Source organism: Myotis myotis, unplaced genomic scaffold (assembly GCF_014108235.1).
Source record: "Myotis myotis isolate mMyoMyo1 unplaced genomic scaffold, mMyoMyo1.p scaffold_m19_p_3, whole genome shotgun sequence".
NCBI classification, from domain to species: Eukaryota; Metazoa; Chordata; class Mammalia; order Chiroptera; family Vespertilionidae; genus Myotis; species Myotis myotis.
Window position 1 is genome coordinate 98,978,340 of NW_023416335.1, and position 19,117 is coordinate 98,997,456.

Sequence of the window (19,117 nt, forward strand, 5' to 3'; positions counted from 1 at the left end):
ATTACATAGAGATGTTTTATGAATGTCTTGAGGTCATAAAGTAAAGGCACTTTGTCAAACTGTAAACATGTATACTCAGGACAAATATATGCAATCATACACACACAGATATAGATAGATAAGCAGATAAGTGGGTAGGTTGGCAGGTAAATAGATAAACACACATACCTCTATAAACTTATGTGTGTGATATGTAAGATCTTGTTATATTTAGCGAATTGTGAAAGAGAAGGATGATGCTGGCTCCTACAAGAAGCCTTCCTGCTTTATAGAACAACTAAGGGATGCATTCTTTGCTTTCCTTTCTTGACATTGAGTTTTGTCAGTTTAAGCAGAGTTTATTAAATTCTAGGAAACTTACCCTAAGCCAAACCCATAAAGAAACTGATTTATAAAAAAACAAAAAATTATAAAATTCAGAGGCAGGTATTCTGCAAGGATAATTGACTTCACAAGTCATTTAGGCTACTTCTTGGGCAAGCCTACCAAAGAGATCAAGTTAGAAATCATATTGTTGCTTAATGGTTGAAGATTTAGAGTAAAGGGATATTTCCATTAAGCTAGCATAGCTTAATGAATGCCCTTTTAATTAATTGATATCCATAGCTATAATTTATTGAACACTTTTAATGCACCAGGAACTATACTTAGTGTTTTCATTTATAAGTATTATTTCCCTTAATTCTTTTTTATAGGGGGTGGGGACACTTATAAACAACAGGCATTTATTTCTCTCACTTTTGGAGGCTGGGCAGTCCAAGATTAAGGAACTGGCAGATTTGGTTCCTGATGAGACCCGTTTTCTGGTTCATAAATGGCTATCTTCTCATTCTGTCTTCACATGGCAGAAGGGAGCTCTCTGCCCTTAATTCTTAAAACAACCACATTTTAAAAACAAGGGGATTTGAGAGGAGAGAAGACAGTGGCCAAATAGGCAGACCTTTCTTGCACCTCCTCCCAGGGCCAGACTAGAAATAAAAATAAGTGGGGAACATACACCTGGAATTACCAACTGAGGTCCAGCTGAAGAGACTTATATGAAGGACAGAAAACACCTGGAGGACAGCAGGAAGGGCCAGGTCCTGAGAGGGCCTGCCCTGGGCAGCAGGCAGGTCAGCCAAGAGTGAGGAGAGATTCCTATGGGAGGGGCTTTTTCCTTAGAAGGTAAAGGCCAGAACACCAGAACTGAGATCAGCAGCCCATGTAACAACCGGATGTAAAAGGCAGCAGGGCTGCTGGCCTCCGTGGAGTCTGGAGCCAGTATATTGGAGCTGGTTGAGAAAAAGCTTCAGTTCAGTTTTTTTGTTTTTGTTTTTTGTTTTTTCCCCCCAGAGCACAGGAGTTTCCATTTGTAGCTACTCACCCAAGGCTTTGGTGCAGGTAGGGTCATGCATACTTGAGATGTCTAAGGAAAGGCTGGGGTAGGAAGCATTGTGGCGGGTCCGGGGGTGGGGGTAGAGGGGGAAGAAGAGGTGGAAAAGCAGCAGTCAGGAGTTCTGCATTCAGTAGGTCATACACCACCAAACCGAAACAGCTATTTTTCCTGAGAGGATCTAGCTAGCCACTCCCAGAAGCCACAGCTAAGGAAAAGGAAAAAAGCCCTGTCCTAGGTGATACAGCCAGCTACTCGCAGGAGCCCTGCTGGCCACACTCTGCATCTTGACCTTTGCAAAATGGAAATAGCTGCAGAAGCCAAGCCTATAGGTTTGAACAGCCTCAGGGAGGCTCTGTCCTGGGAACTATCCTGGGAAGCTGACTGGTGCCTCTACCACACTGGAGAGCTGATAGAAATTCCAGGATTCCAGCTGATCCCACTGGACTGCATACAAGAATCTCTGCCCAGCCAAGGGCATAGTAATATTCTGGACCACTCACAGAGTAGCTTTTACTTTGCCTGAAATATGAACATTACCTCCCCCTCATGGGAGACGTACCTAAAGCCCTTTCACAAACAGGCTTGTGAGTGATTAAAATTGACAGCTGCCTGGCAAACGAAGGTGCTTGGAGGCAGAGCCCAGGGAACCTTGGGAAGCTTACTGCCTCAGCCCTGTGCCCCATGCTACAACAAAACTGCTTTAGAGGGAAGCTTGGCCTCTCCTGCGCACAGTCAAGTCCTGTGAAGACAGACACAAACTGTAGATCTATTGGAGCTTCAAGCAAGTTACTGAAAGCCAAAGGAGGACAGTTTCTAACAGTGGCTAGCACCTAAGTACCTCCTGGGAAGCCCAGAATTGCAGACAGAATAGTGACAGTCATCAGAAGAGCAGGATCCAAAGAATGCTTCCAGGAAGCACTAAACTTGGCTGAGATGAATGTTACCCTCCCTCCTTTCATTTTTTTCTCTTCTACTGATCTGCTTTATCTGCTTTATTGATTTGTTATTATTTTAGTCTCTCTTGTTTCATTCATATATCCAATTTTTTCTCTTCCCCTTTCCTACTCATTTTTTTTCTTTTTCTCCTGCTTTCTCATCTTTGTTTTCTTTTCTTATTTTGAGTCTATCTACTTTCTTCTCTATTTTCCCTTCCAATTTTATTTTATTTAAAACAGTTTTCCTCCTCTAGTCTTTATTCTTATTTTCTTTATTTCATTTCTTCCATCATATTCCTCCACCCCTTTTTTGTTTTCTTTTCTCCTTCTATATTTTTTTCTTTTCTTATATCATTCTTGTTCTCTTTTATCTTTCCTAATTCTACGGTCATTGCTTTTGTTGTTGTTGTAGGGGTCTTTTGTATGTTCTTGTTTTGTTTCTTTTCTTTTATGCTTTGTTGTGTTGTATTTTGTTCTGTTCAGTCAGTACCTCCACAAGAACTCACACAATGTGATCTGGGGTAAGCCTCAGAGTCAGCCAGCCTGAGAGGAGATTCCATCCATGAATGGGACAACAACATTGAAGACCCGGTTACAATAGGAGAACCCAAATAACTCAAACAATGGGCTTTCCTAGAGCACCCAGCTCAGGAGATGCACCACTAGGTCCCATGAAACACCTACTACATAAGGCCACTCCACAAAGTATGGGCAGGATAGCAGTTTGATCTAATACATAGAATAAATTTGATGGGAAAGCAAATATAAGGAACCAAAAAAAAACAACCCCCAAATAAAAGAAAAGGAGGTATCGGCAGAAAAGGAACTAAATGAAATGAAGGCAAGCAATTTGTCAGATAAAGAATACAAAGTAATGGTTATTAGGGTTCTCAAACAACTTAGTAAAAACTACAAGCAACTTAATGAGAATTATAAGGAGCAGAATGAGAACTATACCAACATGAAAAAAACAGATGGAAACAATGAACAGCAATCAAGCAGAAATGAAGAATGACATAGCTGAAATAAAGAACACTCTGGAAGGATTCAATGGTATGCTAGAGAAGCTGAGAACCGAATCAGTGAATTAGAAGACAGGATGAACACACACACACACACACACACACACAACCCCACCCATTCAAAGCAGGAATTGGGAAAAAGAATTTAAAAAGCAGGAGAGTCTAAGGGAGCTTCGGGACAACATGAAACTTAACAACATTCACATCATAGGGGTAACAGAAGGAGAAGAATCCAAGCATGAAAACCTGTTTGAAGAAATAATGACAGAAAATTTCCCTAATCTGGTAAAGGAAAAAGTCACACAAGTTCAGGAAACACAGAGTCCCAATCAAGATGATCCCCAAAAGATCCACACCTAGGCACATCATAATTAAAATAGCAAACAATAAAGACAAAGAAGGAATCTTAAAGGCTGCAAGAGGGAGAAAGAAAGTTACCTACAAGGGATCTTCCATTAGACTGCAAGCTAATTTCTCAATAGAAACACTTCAAGTAAGAATGGAGTTGTATGAAGTATACAAAGCAATGAAAAGCAAGGGACTGCATCCAAGATTACTCTATCCAGCAAGACTATCATTCAAAATCAAAGGTGAAATAAAGAAATTTTCAGACAAGAAAAAGGCTAAAAGAGGTTATTATTACTGCAGAAATGCTAAAAGGACTATTTTAAGAAGAAATATATAGAGAGAGGAATACAGGCATAAACAAAAAAAATGACAACAAATAAGTACTTATCAATAATAACCTTAAATGTAAATGGATTAAATGCTACAATAAAAAGACATGGGGTAGCTGAATAGATAAGAAAACATGACCCATATATATGCTATCTACAAGAGACACAACTCAAACAAAAGACTCACACAGAATGGAAGTGAAGGGATAGAAAGAATTTTGCAAACAAATGGAAATGAAAAAGAAAAGGTTGAGGTAGCAATACTCATATCTGACAATATAGAGTTCAAAATGAAGGCCATAAAAAGAGATAATGAAAGCCACTTCATAATACTAAAGGGAATCAGTACAACAAGAGGATATAACTGTGAAACATATATGTACCCAATACAGGAATACCCAGATATATAAAATAAATTCTGGAGGACTTAAAGGGAGAGGTCAACAGCAATACAATCATAGTAGGGGATTTTAATTCCCCACTGACATCACTGGAGAGAGATTCTAGACAAAAAAAAAATTAACAAGGAAGCAGGAAGTCTAAATGACAAACTCGATCAGATGGAATTAATTGACATTTACAGAATATTTCATCCCAAAGGTACAGAATATACAGTATTCTGAAGTGTAGCTGGGATATTTTCAAAAATAGACCACATGTTAGGATATAAACTACATCTCCACAAGTTCAAGAAGATTGAAATCATATCAAGCATCTCTTGGATCACAATGGCATGAAATTAGAAATCAACTACAATAAAAGCACTCATAAACATTCAAACACATGGAGGTTAAATAGCATGTTATTAAACAACTAGAGGCTTGATGCATGAAATTCATAAATGGAGTGGGGTCCCCTCAGCCTAGTCTGCATCATCTCCAATCTGGGACTCCTCGGGGGATGTCTGACTGACAGTTTAGGCCTGATCCTGGCCTAAACTGGCAGTTGGACATCCCTCTCACAAACTAGGACCGCTGGATCCTAACTGCTCACCTGCCTACCTGCCTGATCACCACTAACTTCACTCCCTGCCAGCCTGTTCACCCCTAACCGCCTCTGCCTGCTGGCCTGGTCACCCCCAATTGCCCCCCTGCCAGCCTGGTTGCCCCCAACTGCCGCCTTCTGCCATCTTGGTCACCCATAACTCCCCCCCCCCCCCGGCCTGGTCACCTCTTACTGCCTCCATGCTGGCCTGGTCGCCCCCAACTCCACCCCCCATGCTGGCCTGTTCGCCCCCAACTCCACCCAGCTCGCTGGCTTGGTTGCTCCTTACTGCCCCCCCTGCTGCTCTGGTCACCCCCAACTGCCCCCCTCTGCTGGCCTGGTTGCCCCATGCAGCCTGCTGTTCAGTTGTTTAGTCATCCCTCACTAACGCGCCTGTCGGCCTGGTTGCCCCACACAGCCTGCTATTCAGTCATTTGGTTATCCCTCACTAACCCCCCAGCTGGACTGGTTGCCTCCCCACAGCCTGCTGTTTGGTCGTCCGTCCTGTTGTTTTGATCGTGATGGCCCCTGGCTTTTTATATATTAGGATGAATGATTTACCAAAGAGATCAAAGAAGAAATAAAAAAACTTTCTGGAAACAAGTGAAAATGAACATGTGACAACCAAAAATCTATGGGACTTCCTGAGAGAGCAGTTCATAGCATTACAGGCCTACTGCAAAAAACAAAAATAAAAACAAACAAACAAAGAAAACAAGCAATAAGAAAAACTTGTGATAATCTAAATCTACACCTTAAAGAATTAGAAAGAGAGCAACAATAAAAGCCCAGGGTACATAGAAGGAAGGAAATAATGAAGATCAAAGTGGAAATAAATGACATAAAGACTCAAAAACAAAGCAAAAGGTTAAAGCAAAAGAGCTTGTTCATTGTAAAGGTAAACATAATTGATGAACCTTTAGCCAGAGTCATCAAGAAACAAAGAGGGAGGATCCAAATAAACAAAATCAGAAATGAAAGAGGTGAAATAACAACTGGCCCCACAGAAATACAAAGTAACATAAAAAATACTATAGACAACTATATTCCACTAAGCCGGACAACCTGTATGAAATGGACAAATTCCTAGAAAAATACAGTTTTCCAAAACTCAATCAGGATGAATCAGAAAACCTGAATAGGCCAATACCTACTGATGAAACTGAAACAGTAATAATAATAATAATAATAATAATAATAATAATAATAAACTTCCAGCAAACAAAAGCGTGGTACTGTCATAAGAACAGGTATATAGATCAATGGAATAGAACAGAGAACCAAGGATGCAAGAGCATACAATAGAAAAAATAGTCTCTCCTATAAATGGTATTGGTAAAATTAGACAGGTACATACAAAAAAACAAAAAAAGATTTTTTTTTCCTTTCTCTCCTGCTTCCTCATCTTTTTTTTCACTTCTTATTTTGTGTTTGTCTACTTTTCCTTCTATTTTCCCTTTCAATTTCTTTCTTCTTTTATTTTAAATGGTCTTTCTTCCCCTATTTCCTTACTCTTTATTCTTATTTTCTTTTTTTCATCTCTGTCCCTTCATATTCCTCCCCCTATTTTTTGTTTGTTTTGTTTTCTCCTTGTAGTTTTTCTTTTCTTTTCTTTTTTTTGTTATTTGTAATTTATTTATTTATTTATTTTTTTATTACTTAAAGTATTACAAAGGGTATTACATATGTGTCCATTTTATCCCCCCGCCCTAGACAGTCCCCTAGCCTCCCCTATCCCCCAATGTCTTATGTCCACTGGTTATGCTTATATGCATGCATACAAGTCCTTTAGTTGATCTCTTACCCCCCTACCTCCTGCCCCCCAACCCTCCCCGGCCTTCCTGCTGCAGTTTGACAATCTGTTTGAGGCAGCTCTGCCTCTGTATCTATTATTGTTCAAAAGTTTATAATGGTCTCTATTATCCATGAATGAGTGAGATCATGTGGTATTTTTCCTTCATTGACTGGCTTATTTCACTTAGCATAATGTTCTCCAGTTCCATCCATGACGTTGCAAATGGTAAGAGTTCCTTCCTTTTTAGAGCAGCATAGTATTCCATCGTGTAGATGTACCACAGTTTTCTAATCCATTCATCTACTGATGGGCACTTAGGCTGTTTCCAGATCTTAGCTATGGTGAATTGTGCTGCTATGAACATGGGGGTGCATATACACTTTCTGATTGGTGTTTCTGGTTTCTTGGGATATATTCCTAGAAGTGGGATCACAGGGTCAAATGGGAGTTCCATTTTCAGTTTTTTAAGGAAACTCCATACTGTCTTCCATAGTGGCTGCACCAGTCTGCATTCCCACCAGCAGTGCACAAGTGTTCCTTTTTCTCCACATCCTCTCCAGCACTTATCGTTTGTTGATTTGTTGATGATAGCCAGTCTGACAGGTGTGAGATGGTACCTCATTGTTGTTTTGATTTGCATCTCTCGGATGATTAGTGACTTTGAGCATGTTTTCATATGTCTCTTGGCTTTCTGAATGTCCTCTTTTGAAAGGTGTCTATTTAGGTCCTTTGCCCATTTTTTGATTGGATTGTTTATCTTCCTTTTGTTAAGTTGTATGAGTTCCCTATAAATTTTGGAGATTAGGCCCTTATCAGATATGACATTGGCAAATATGTTTTCCCACACGGTGGGTTTTCTCATTGTTTTGTTGATGGTTTCTTTTGCTGTGCAGAAGCTTTTTATTTTGATGTAGTCCCATTTGTTCATTTTCTCTTTAGTTTCAAGTGCCCTAGGAGCTGTATCAGTGAAGAAATTGCTTCGGCATATGTCTGAGATTTTGTTGCCTTTGGATTCTTCTAAAATTTTTATGGTTTCCTGTCGTACGTTTAAGTCCTTTATCCATTTTGAGTTTATTTTTGTGTATGGTGTAAGTTGGTGGTCTAGTTTCATTTTCTTGCATATATCTGTCCAATTTTCCCAACACCATTTATTGAAGAGACTATCTTGGCTCCATTGTATGTTCTTGCCTCCTTTGTCAAATATTAATTGAGCATATTGGTTCGGGCCGATTTCTGGGCTCTCTATTCTATTCCATTGATCTATATGCCTATTCTTGTGCCAGTACCAGGCAGTTTTGAGAACAGTGGCTTTGTAATACAACTTGATATCTGGTATTGAGATCCCACCTACTTTGGTCTTTTTCAGGATTGCTGCAGCTATTTGGGGTCTTTTTTTATTCCAGATGAATTTTTGGAGAGTTCGTTCTAGATCTCTGAAGTATGCCGTTGGTATTTTAATGGGAAGTGCGTTGAATTTATAGATTGCTTTGGGTAGTATGGACATTTTAATGATGTTGATTCTACCAATCCATGAACACGGTATGTTCTTCCATCTGTTTATGTCTTCCTCTATATCTTTTTTCAATGTCTTGTAGTTTTCTGAGTAGAGGTCTTTTACCTCTTTAGTTAAGTTTATTCCTAGGTAGCTTAATTTTTTTGGTGCGATGGTAAACGGGATTGTTTTTATAATCTCTCTTTCTGAAAGTTCACTATTGGTGTATAGAAATGCCTCGGATTTCTTGGGGTTAATTTTGTATCCTGCTACATTGCCAAATTCATGTATTAAGTCCAGTAGCTTTTTGATGGAGTCTCTAGGGTTTTGTATGTATAATATCATGTCGTCTGCAAATAAGGACAGTTTTACTTCCTCTTTTCCAATTTGGATGCCTTTTATTTCTTCTTCTTGCCGAATTGCAATGGCTAACACTTCCAGTACTATGTTGAACAGGAGTGGTGAGAGGGGGCATCCCTGTCTTGTTCCTGTTCTTAGGGGAAATGGTGTTAGTTTTTGTCCATTGAGTATGATGTTGGCTGTGGGCCTGTCATATATGGCTTTTATTATGTTGAGGTATGATCCTTCTACTCCCACCTTGCTGAGAGCTTTTATCAAAAATGGGTGTTGAATTTTGTCAAATGCTTTTTCTGCATCAATTGATATGACCATGTGGTTTTTTTCTTTCAATTTGTTTATGTGATGTATCACGTTTATTGATTTGCGGATATTGTACCATCCTTGCATCCCTGGGATAAATCCTACTTGGTCATGGTGTATGATCTTTCTGATGTACTGCTGGATCCGATTTGCTAAGATTTTGTTGAGGATTTTGGCATCTATGTTCATGAGGGATATTGGCCTGTAATTCTCTTTCATTGTGTTGTCTTTACCTGGTTTTGGTATTAGGGTGATGCTGGCTTCATAGAATGAGCTTGGAAGTGTTCCTTCCTCTTGAATTTTTTGTAGTAGTCTGAGGAGGATAGGTTTTAGTTCTTCCTTGAATGTTAGGTCAAACTCCCCTGTGAAGCCGTCTGGTCCTGGGCTTTTGTTTGCTGGAAGCTTTTTGATGACTGCTTCAATTTCTTACATAGTTATTGGCCTGTTGAGATTTTTAGATTCTTCCTGATTGAGTTTTGGAATGTTGTATTTTTCGAGGAATTTGTCCATTTCCTCCAGGTTGTCTAGTTTGTTGGAGTAGAGCTGTCCATAGTATTTTTTTAACAATCATTTGTATTTCTGTGGGGTCTGTTGTTATTTCGCCTCTATCGTTTCTGATTTTGTTTATTTGGGTCCTCTCTCTTTGCTTCTTGGTGAGTCTGGCTAGAGGTTTGTCAATCTTGTTTATCCTTTCAAAGAACCAGCTCTTGGTTTCATTGATTTTCTGTATTGTTTTTTTGGTCTCTATGTCATTTATTTCTGCTCTAATCTTTATTATCTCCTTCCTTCTGCTCACTCTGGGGTTTTCTTGTTGCTCTCTTTCTAATTCTTTGAGTTGTAGAGTTAGATGATTTACTACCATTTTTTCTTGTTTTTTGAGATAGGCCTGTAGAGCTATAAACTTCCCTCTCAGGACTGCTTTCATTGTGTCCCATAGGTTTTGGATTGTTATGTTTTCATTGTCATTAGTTTCCAGGATGTTTCGAATTTCTTCTTTGATTTCATTGGTAACCCAATCAATATTTAATAGCATGCTATTCAGCTTCCAGGTGTTTGAGTATTTTGGGTTGTTTTTATTGTAGTTTATTTCTAATATTATGCCATCGTGGTCTGCGAAGACGCTTTTTATGATTTCAATTTTCTTGAATTTGGGGATACTTTGCTTGTGACCCAATATATGGTCTATTTTTGAATATGTCCCATGAGCACTTGAGAAGAACATATATTCCCTGGCTTTGGGGTGAAGTGTTCTGAAGATGTCTATTAAGTCCATCTGATCTAGTGAGTCATTTAGGATTGCAGTATCTTTGCTGATTGTTTGTCTATAGGACTTATCCAGTGCTGTTAGTGGTGTATTAAAGTCCCCTACTATGATTGTATTGTTGTCGATCTTTCCTTTGATATCTTCCAGGAGTTTTTTTATGAATTTGGGTGCTCCTGCATTGGGTGCATATATGTTTACCAGGGTTATATCTTCTTGTTGTATTGATCCCTTTAGTATTATGAAGTGGCCTTCCTTATCTCTTGTTATGGCCTTCACTTTGAGGTCTATTTTGTCCGATATAAGTATTGCTACCCCAGCTTTCTTTTCCTTTCCATTTGCCTGAAAGATATTTTTCCATCCTTTCACTTTCAGTCTGTGTGAGTCCCTTCTAATGAGATGGGTTTCTTGTAGACAGCAGAGGTATGGGTCATGTTTTTTTATCCATTCAGCCACTTGATGTCTTTTGTTTGGAGCATTTAGTCCGTTTACGTTTAAAGTTATTATTGAAAGGTACTTGTTTGTAGGCATTTCTGTTTTTGTGTGGCTGTTTTCTTTCTGAGCTTTTTATTTCTTATTTTTATACCAGTCCCTTTAGCATTCCTTGCATTGCTGGCTTGGTGGTGATAAACTCCCTTAGCCTTTTTTTGTCTGTGAAGCTTCTTATTTCCCCTTCAAGTTTGAATGATAGCCTTGCTGGATAGAGTATTCTTGGATTCAGTCCTTTGCTTTGCATCACTTTGTAAATTTCCGTCCATTCTTTTCTGGCCTGATGTGTTTCTGTTGAGAAATCATTTGACAATCTAATGGGAGATCCCTTGTATGTAACTTTCCGTCTCTCTCTTGCAGCCTGTAAGATTCTCTCTTTGTCATGAACATTTGCCATGGTAATTATGATGTGTCTTGGTGTGGGTCTTTTCGGGTTCACCTTGTTTGGGACTCTCTGGGCTTGTGTGACTTTTTTCTTCCCCACCTCAGGGAAGTTTTCTGATATTATTTCTTCTAATAGGTTTTCTAATCCTTGTTCATCCTTCTGTTGATCTGGTACCCCTATTATTCGTATGTTGTTTCATTTCATGTTGTCCCAAAGCTCCCTTAGGCTCTCCTCCTGTCTTTTCATTTTTTTCTCCAGTTGCAGTACAATTTGGGTGTGTTTTGCTTCCTTGTCTTCTAATTCACTAAATCGGTCCTCCGCTTCACCCAGTCTACTGTTGATACTTTCAATGGAGTTTTTCATTGCAGCTATATCACTCTTCATTTCTTCTTGGGTCTTACTTAAGTTGTTGATTTTTTCATCTGTTTCTTCTAGCTTCTTCCATATGTTATCGATTTTTTCATCTGTTTCGTCTTGCTTCTTGCAGAGGTTGTCGATTTTTTCCTCCATCCGGTTTATGCACTCTAGGACCCTTATTCTGAATTCTTTATCTGTCATGTTGCATTCCTCTGTATTACTTAGCTGCTTTTCTGGAGAGTCCTCCTTCTCTTTCCTTTGGGGGTTTCTTTGTCTACCCATGTTTGATCTCACTGACATATCTAGACGTTGAGTCGTTCAGTGGCTGCTCCCTTGGTGGCAGTGACTCCTTGGTCTGTGGTTGCTCTTCGGGCGGTTGCGGTTACAGCTGCTCTTCAGTTGGCAGCAGCTCCTCTGGTGGGTGCTGTTCACAGCTGTGGTGGCTCTTCTGGCTGGTGGGGCGAGGTTTCACGTACAGCTGCTGTTCCTCAGCAGAGGGTGTGGTGCTCAGGAGGTTGCTGTTGCTTGGATCTGCTGCGTTGATTTAAAGGCACAAAATACAACACAACAAGGCACCACGTACCAGGCACTATACACAAATATATTCACGATATTAATAACCCCAAATAAAGGTGACCACCTGAATTAAGAGAATTAGGGGATAAGGAAGAAGGAAGAGAAAAAGATAAAAGAGAAAAAAGAAAAGAAAAGTAGGGACCAAAAAAAGGAGTGCAAAAATGAAATCGGGAAAAAGGAGGGGGGACAATAAAAGCGAGATAAGAAAAGGAAAGAAAAAAAAAGTGCGAAAAGAGAGAATGAAGTAGAAGAGGGGAAGAGACTTTTTTATATGAGGAGAATACTCCTATAGAACAGCCATTAATCCTAACAAATTCCAGCAACAGCTCCCTGGAGATGAATGCAAACTAGAAACAACCAATAATATAACGATGAAAATAGAATGGAGAACACTAATCCCAAAATAAAATAAAGAGAAAATAAAATGGCACTTTAAAAAAAAAATGGTAAAATGGTAGCAGTAATAATACTGGTTAAAAATAAGAAGGTAGTAATTAAAAGGGTAAAATCAGGTGATGGAAAAAAGAAGAGAAAATAAAAAAAAAGAAAAGAAAAAAAAAATTGGTTTCTTAGTTAAAAGGTGAAAAAAGAAAAAAAAAATATTGCAGTAGTGAAGGTCCTTCGGTTCTTCTATTCTTCAGTGTGGCTCGCCTTAGACCTGCCAGGTATTCAGGAGGGTGTTGAGTTTCCCTGCGATACACTGTTCCTCTGTGTTGTAAACCACAGTCCTTATTTTAAAGCAAGCTGCATTTGTTTCCCAGACTGCCTTATTTTGTGTTTAGCAAAGAGTCAGTTTGTGGGTCAGCCTCTGGGTGGCAGTGCTCTGGGGTTGGCCTCTGAGGCTATAGGGCCTCTCTGTCCAGTGGGAGTTCACTGCCCAGAGCTGGCTGCGTAATAGTTACCAGTGCTGTGTTGTTGCTGGGATTGAAAATCCCTCTATAGGCCAGACCCTGTTAACTCCCAGGGACTGAGCAGGTTATTTTAATCCTTGATCTCCTACAGGGTGGAATCTTGGTGTGGCTGTGCTCCTTGCCTGGGGGCTAGGGGGAGGAGTCTCACTCTCCGGAGAGAATGGCTGCCCTAGACCTGGGCTCAGGGGTGTCTCAGCACTCAATTCGTTGCCACCTCTCCCGGCCCCCCTTCTCTCCTCAGACTCTCCCCAGATTCCACTCCTCCGCACCCTCTTCCTCTCTTCAGCACAGGTGAGTGTCTGTATCCAAAATGTCCCATGAACAGGATTCAGTGAAAACAAACAAACAAACGCCGGCCGCAGAAACGGGGAAGGCTTGGTTTCTGTAAGCTTCTTCTCTTACCCGGACTGCATGGTCTGGTCAGCTCTTCAGGCTGCCCCCTTTAGGCTCAGTCCTCCGTGATCACAGAACCCAGCTCGCAATTCTCCCGGCGGCGCCAGGAATCCCGCGGTTCTCCTTTCCCCCGTCAGGGGCTGTGCCTGTCTCAAGGGACGCGGCTGTCTGCCACGCGGTCTCCCTCTGACTCTCTGGGCTCAGAGGTCTGGGAACCTTTCCTGCCCAAATCCCTGGTTTTTTTTTACCTTTCCAGGGGAGTTCTGCTCTTCCCGGCTGCAAACTGTCTCACCAGCTGAGCAATTTCGCCAATTCGGGGTGGATGTTACTAGTTTCAGCTGCTCACTCCATTTGCTCCGGGACACGACCTGGGACGCGTCTGCCTATACCGCCGCCATCTTCCGTCTGGCCTTTCTTTTCTTTATCATTCTTTCCTTTATAGATACTAATATCAACCAAGGGACCAAGAGCATACAATAGAGTAAAAATAGTCTCTCACATAAATTTGTTGGAAAAATTGGATAGGTACATACAAAAAAAAATGAAATAGACCCCCAACTTACACCATTCACAGGAATAAACTCAAATGGATAAAATACTAAATATAAATCATGAAACCATAAAAATCTTGGAAGAAAACATAGGCAGCAAATTCTCAGATATCTCTCACAGGAATATGTTTGCCAATACATCTCCTAGGGCAAGGGAAACTAAGGAGAAAATAAACAAATGGGACTACATCAAAATAAAAACCATCTGCACAGCAAAGGAAACCACCATCAAAATGAAAAAGGAGCCCACAGCATAGAAAAATATATATGCCAATGATACATCTGATAATGGGTTAATTTCCAAAATATATAAGGAATTCATACAATTTAACAAAAGGAAGAAAAAAAATCCAATTAAAAAATGGGCAAAGGACTTAGAGAGACTCTTCTCCAAAGTCGATACACAGAAGGCCAAGAGACATATGAAAAAATGTTCAAAGTTACTGATCTTCAGAGAGATGCAAAAAATGACAATGAGGTATCACCTCACATCTGCCAGGATGGCTATCATCAACAAATCAGCAAATGACAAGTGCTAGCAAGGATATGGAGAAAAGGGAACCCTAGTACACTGCTGGTGGGAATGCTGACTGGTACAACCATTATGGAAAACAGTATGGAGTTTTCTCAAAAAATTAAAAATGGAATTCCCATTTGATCCAATGATCCCACTTCCAGGAGTATATCTTAAGAAACCCAAAACACTAATCAGAAAGAATATATGCACCCCTATGTTCATAGAAGTGCAATTTACAATAGCTAGGATCTGCAAACAGCCCAAGTGCCTATCAGTAGATGAGTGGATAAAAAAGCTGTGGTACATTTGTACCATGGAATACTATGTAGCTTTAAATACTATACTTGCCCTTTGAGACAGCATGGAGGGACCTGGAGAGTATTATTCTAAGTGAAATAAACCAGTTAGAGAAAGATAAATATCACATGATCTCACTCATATGTGGAATCTAATGAAGAAAATAAACTGATGAACAAATAGATCCAGAGACATAGAAGCATGGAACAGACTCATGAATCTCAGAGGGAAGTGGGGTTTGGGATATGGAGAGAGATTAACCTGGGAATTTATATGCATATACGCATAGCTCTTGGACACAAGACAATAGTAGTGAAGGCTTGGGTGGGTAGGTGGCGGGGGGTGGTTGGAAGGGGTCAGTTGCAAAAACTAAAAGGGGGACATCTATAATACTTGCAACAATAAAGATACATTTTTAAAAAATAAATGAAAACAAGGGGATTCTTATTCAATATTTCAGATAGGAAGTTTTTTATTTAAATAAGTTATGTTGCCCAAGACAATAGCTCACTCTCTTATAATTTCTATTCTGTGTCCTCTATCAAAGTGACCCACATTGTTCATAAAAAAAATACCTTCACTCCTGCATAATGATGGAGAAACACTTGCCCATTTTCTGTACTCTATACTGATTATCATTGCTTTATTAATGTATTTTCTATTCAGATAGTTAGTACAATCAATTAACTTTAGATTTAATTATATTCTTCACTTACTAAGGATACACCTGGCTGTAGTCTTAGGGTCAATTATTTTAAGTGGTCATCATTTATTATGACACTTAACACTTTTTATTTGAAGGCAATTTTGCCTTTATCTTATCCCCTAATTCTAAAAGCATTATACTGTAGCCCAAATATGTATCAAATATTCTCATTCAAACATCTAGGAATTTTGTTATAGGAATTTTGAATAGCTTTATTAATTTCCCATTTTCTTCTTCATATGACTGAATTAATTTTTTGAGGATTACAGCTTCCTTTAGCCATTTTTCTGTTAGGGTAGATGACCAATAATTCAAATCATTAAGTATGTACTTATTGAGACCCCATTATGCTAAGTATTGCTAAGTGCAATGGATATAACACTTAAGTAAAACAGCTTAGTTCCTGCTCTCAGTGAGTTTATAGGGGGAAAGAAGGCAATAAACAAGAAAAACTGATCCTTTCCCTAAACTTGATAATAACCTATTTTTCTAAATTCATAAATTATGACCACATTTTTCTTCTTCATTATTGTATACTCTAAGAATGACAACTTTCTCTCATGATTCCCATTATTTATACCTATTAGAGTTTTAAAATAATTTTAAGATTTTTTTTTTACTGATTTTTGTAGAGAGGGAGAGAGAGAAACATTGATGTGAGCATGAGCATTGACTGGGGATCGAGCCTGCAACCTGGGCATGTGTCTTGACCCAGAATTGAACCAACAACTTTTTGGTGTATGGAACAACACCCAACCAACTGAGCCAAACTGGCCAGGGCCCTATTTGGGTTTTTAAATACCTGTCAGGGTTTGTTTGGTCATTGGTTTTTTATTGTTTTGGTAAGAATTATTTTCAGACCAGCAATTTTCTTCTTAAATTGTCCGTGTTCAAAATGTCAACAAAGGAATGCAAAACTTTATTATATACATAGCTTTTAGCAGACTAAATGTGCTGCAGGCAAGAATTTTAGTCAGATTAGCAAGAATGTGATTATAATAATAACAACTGCATATTAGAGTAAGCATCCTATATAATAAAAGGATAATATGCAAATTGACCCTAATGGCGGAACGACCAGGAATGACCAATCGCTATGACGTGCACTGACCACCAGGGGGAAGATGCTCAATGCAGAAGCTGCCCCCTGGTGATCAGTGCGTTTCCACAGGGGGAGCGCCACTCAGCCAGAAGCCAGCTCATGGCTGGCCAGCGCAGTGGTGATGGTAGGATCCTCTCCCACCTATGTGGTAGATCTAAGGATGTCTGACTAACAGCTTAGACCTGCTCCCTGTGGAAGAGGCCCTAAGCCATTAGTCTGACATCCCCCGAGGACTCCCGGGCTGCCAGAGGCCCATTCCCCTGGGGAGTGGTCTTAAGCTGGCAGGTGGACATCCCCTGAGGGGTCCCAGATTGCGAGAGGGTGCAGATCGGGCTGAGGGACCCTCCCCCCCCCCCAATGCATGAATTTTCATGCACAAGGCCTCTAGTATGGTTATAATAGTAGCACAGTGAAAATTACGCTAAGCATAGTTTACTAATTATTTGATAATTCAGAAAACATTTTAGCATGTTGCTATGAATCAGGATGAAATTTTGTAACATAAAATAGTTGTGTGGATGGAAGTGGACCTGGGAAAATTTTGCATGTTGGTGCCAGTATGGATAAAAATGTAGAAGTCCTTTAGATAGCTCTGTGGAGCGCATATTATAAATTAACTAGAGGCCTGATGCACAAAATTCTTGCAAGGAACTAGGCCCCTGCTGCCATGGGGGCCGAAGCAGAGGCAGCTGCGGCGGTGGACGGGGTCCTCTGCCGCCTCTGCCTCAGCCCCCACCCAGTGCAGCGGTTGCCTTTGTCTTGGCCTCCACCACCATGGCTTCTTCCAGAAGGTCATCCAGAAGGATGTCCGGTCTAACTAGCATATTATGCTTTTATTATTATAGATTGAAAATGCACTGCATTATAGAATTAAAGTATGAAATATGTATACCATGTACCATTGCAATTATAGGAATCATTAGACGTGAGGTTCTTAGCAAGTTAATAGGGCCTATTATCTCAAACTAGAGGTCTGGTGCACAAAATCCATGCACAGGTGGGGGATGTCTCTCAGCCCGGCCTGTGCCCTCTCACAATTCTGGACCCTTTGGGTAGGGTTCCTAGCCCTGGCTGGTGATCAGGGCCTATCAGGGCTTTCCTTCCCCCAACTGCTGGAAGCTGGCCCCGCCCCTGTCACTGCCACTGCTGCCATCTGTGTGATGCTGCCCCCTCTGCCGCTGCCACTGGTCACTTCCCTCTGTGGGTGACAGGTGTGGGTGTGATCGCTTGGCTGGCATGGGCTTCCCTCTGCGGGGTGATCATGGGGTGATGGTGGGGCCCCCCGACCAATCGCATCGCATCAGCCTTGACTGGCCTGGTGCCAGTGTATGTATAGTGTGGTCATTTGGAAGGTCATCCAGATGGCCATTCTGCTGTTTGGTCGATTTGCATATTATGCTTTTATTATTATAGATATGTATAGCTAGGAATAATATGAGACCAGACTGCTACAATTTTATTAAGTTGATGTTTTAAACATGGAGTTACACATAATTATTCTTAAAATTCTTAATTCAGATTTGAATTTGAGATAACGCATTCCATCCCATCCTACATCCCCCCTCCCTTTTCTTTAACCAACATATATTTAGCTCCTATTACATAAAAGACAATGTCTATTGAAATTTCATTTGAACATAAATACCAGATAATAATACATGAATGACAAAAATAGTCTTAAGTCCACAGTTCCTGGAAGCCCTGGACGTCACAGTGAATTCATAGGAGCGCTTGCAGGGCATTTTGTATTTTTTAGGGAAACAACAATATCTGTGAAGCTACCACACAAACTCTTAGCTGGAGTTAGTTTTAAGTTTCAACATTAGGTAGCACTGTATTCTTGACATCTTAACTTTGTGAAAAACAAATCACAACAAAAAAACAAGTACTGTATTAATGTTTAATGTGGAAAAGGAAATGCAGGTGGTGGCATCAGATAGGACTTCCAGGATTAAAAAGCTGTGAAATGCCCAACAGGTGCACATCCATTTAGCAATTGTGGTTATTAAAAAAATAAAATAAAAATATTATTTTCCTTCAATATATAGTATATTTTCAAACATCTATGAAGTTGTTAACACTTAAATATTTATTAAGGTATTTAGACTTAAGTACTTAATAAATAGAACTTTAGGTGTTTCTCTTGGGCCAGGGGCACCATGAAAATAATTCTTGAGACATGAAGGGCAGCATGAATTGAAAACATTTGGGAACCTCTGCTTTAACTGGTGATCATTTTAGAAACTCATTAGCCTTATCATACTTTTACAAATACAGCCAGTTTTCATTATTTTTTAGATAAATACATTGAACCTTGAGGGTTTGATAATTTACACAGTTTATCCTGATTTACTCCCTCAGACTATCCTATATAATAAAAGCGTAGTATGCAAATTGTCCCCTCGACTGGGAGTTCACCCGGGAATTCATCTGGGGGCAGGGAGGGAGGCCCTGGCTGGTGGTGGCAGCAGTGGCGGCAGGTGACGAGGAGAAAGGATGGAGTTCCGGACAGCACCTGGCAGCTGGCAGCCGCTAGCAACCCTACCAGTGCATGAAGTTTGTGCACTGGGTCTCTAGTTCTCGTATATCTTCTGAATTCATACAATTTCCCATTTGTTTGTTTTGTATATCA

The 19,117-nt window shown here is 40.0% G+C and overlaps 1 protein-coding gene across 6 annotated transcripts in view; it reads left to right on the forward strand.

The window, feature by feature from the left end:
• NBEA (neurobeachin) overlaps nucleotides 1–19,117 on the forward strand; it is a 1,002,985-nt gene that overhangs the window by 807,293 nt on the left and 176,575 nt on the right. The gene's annotated exons all lie outside the window — the stretch shown is intronic.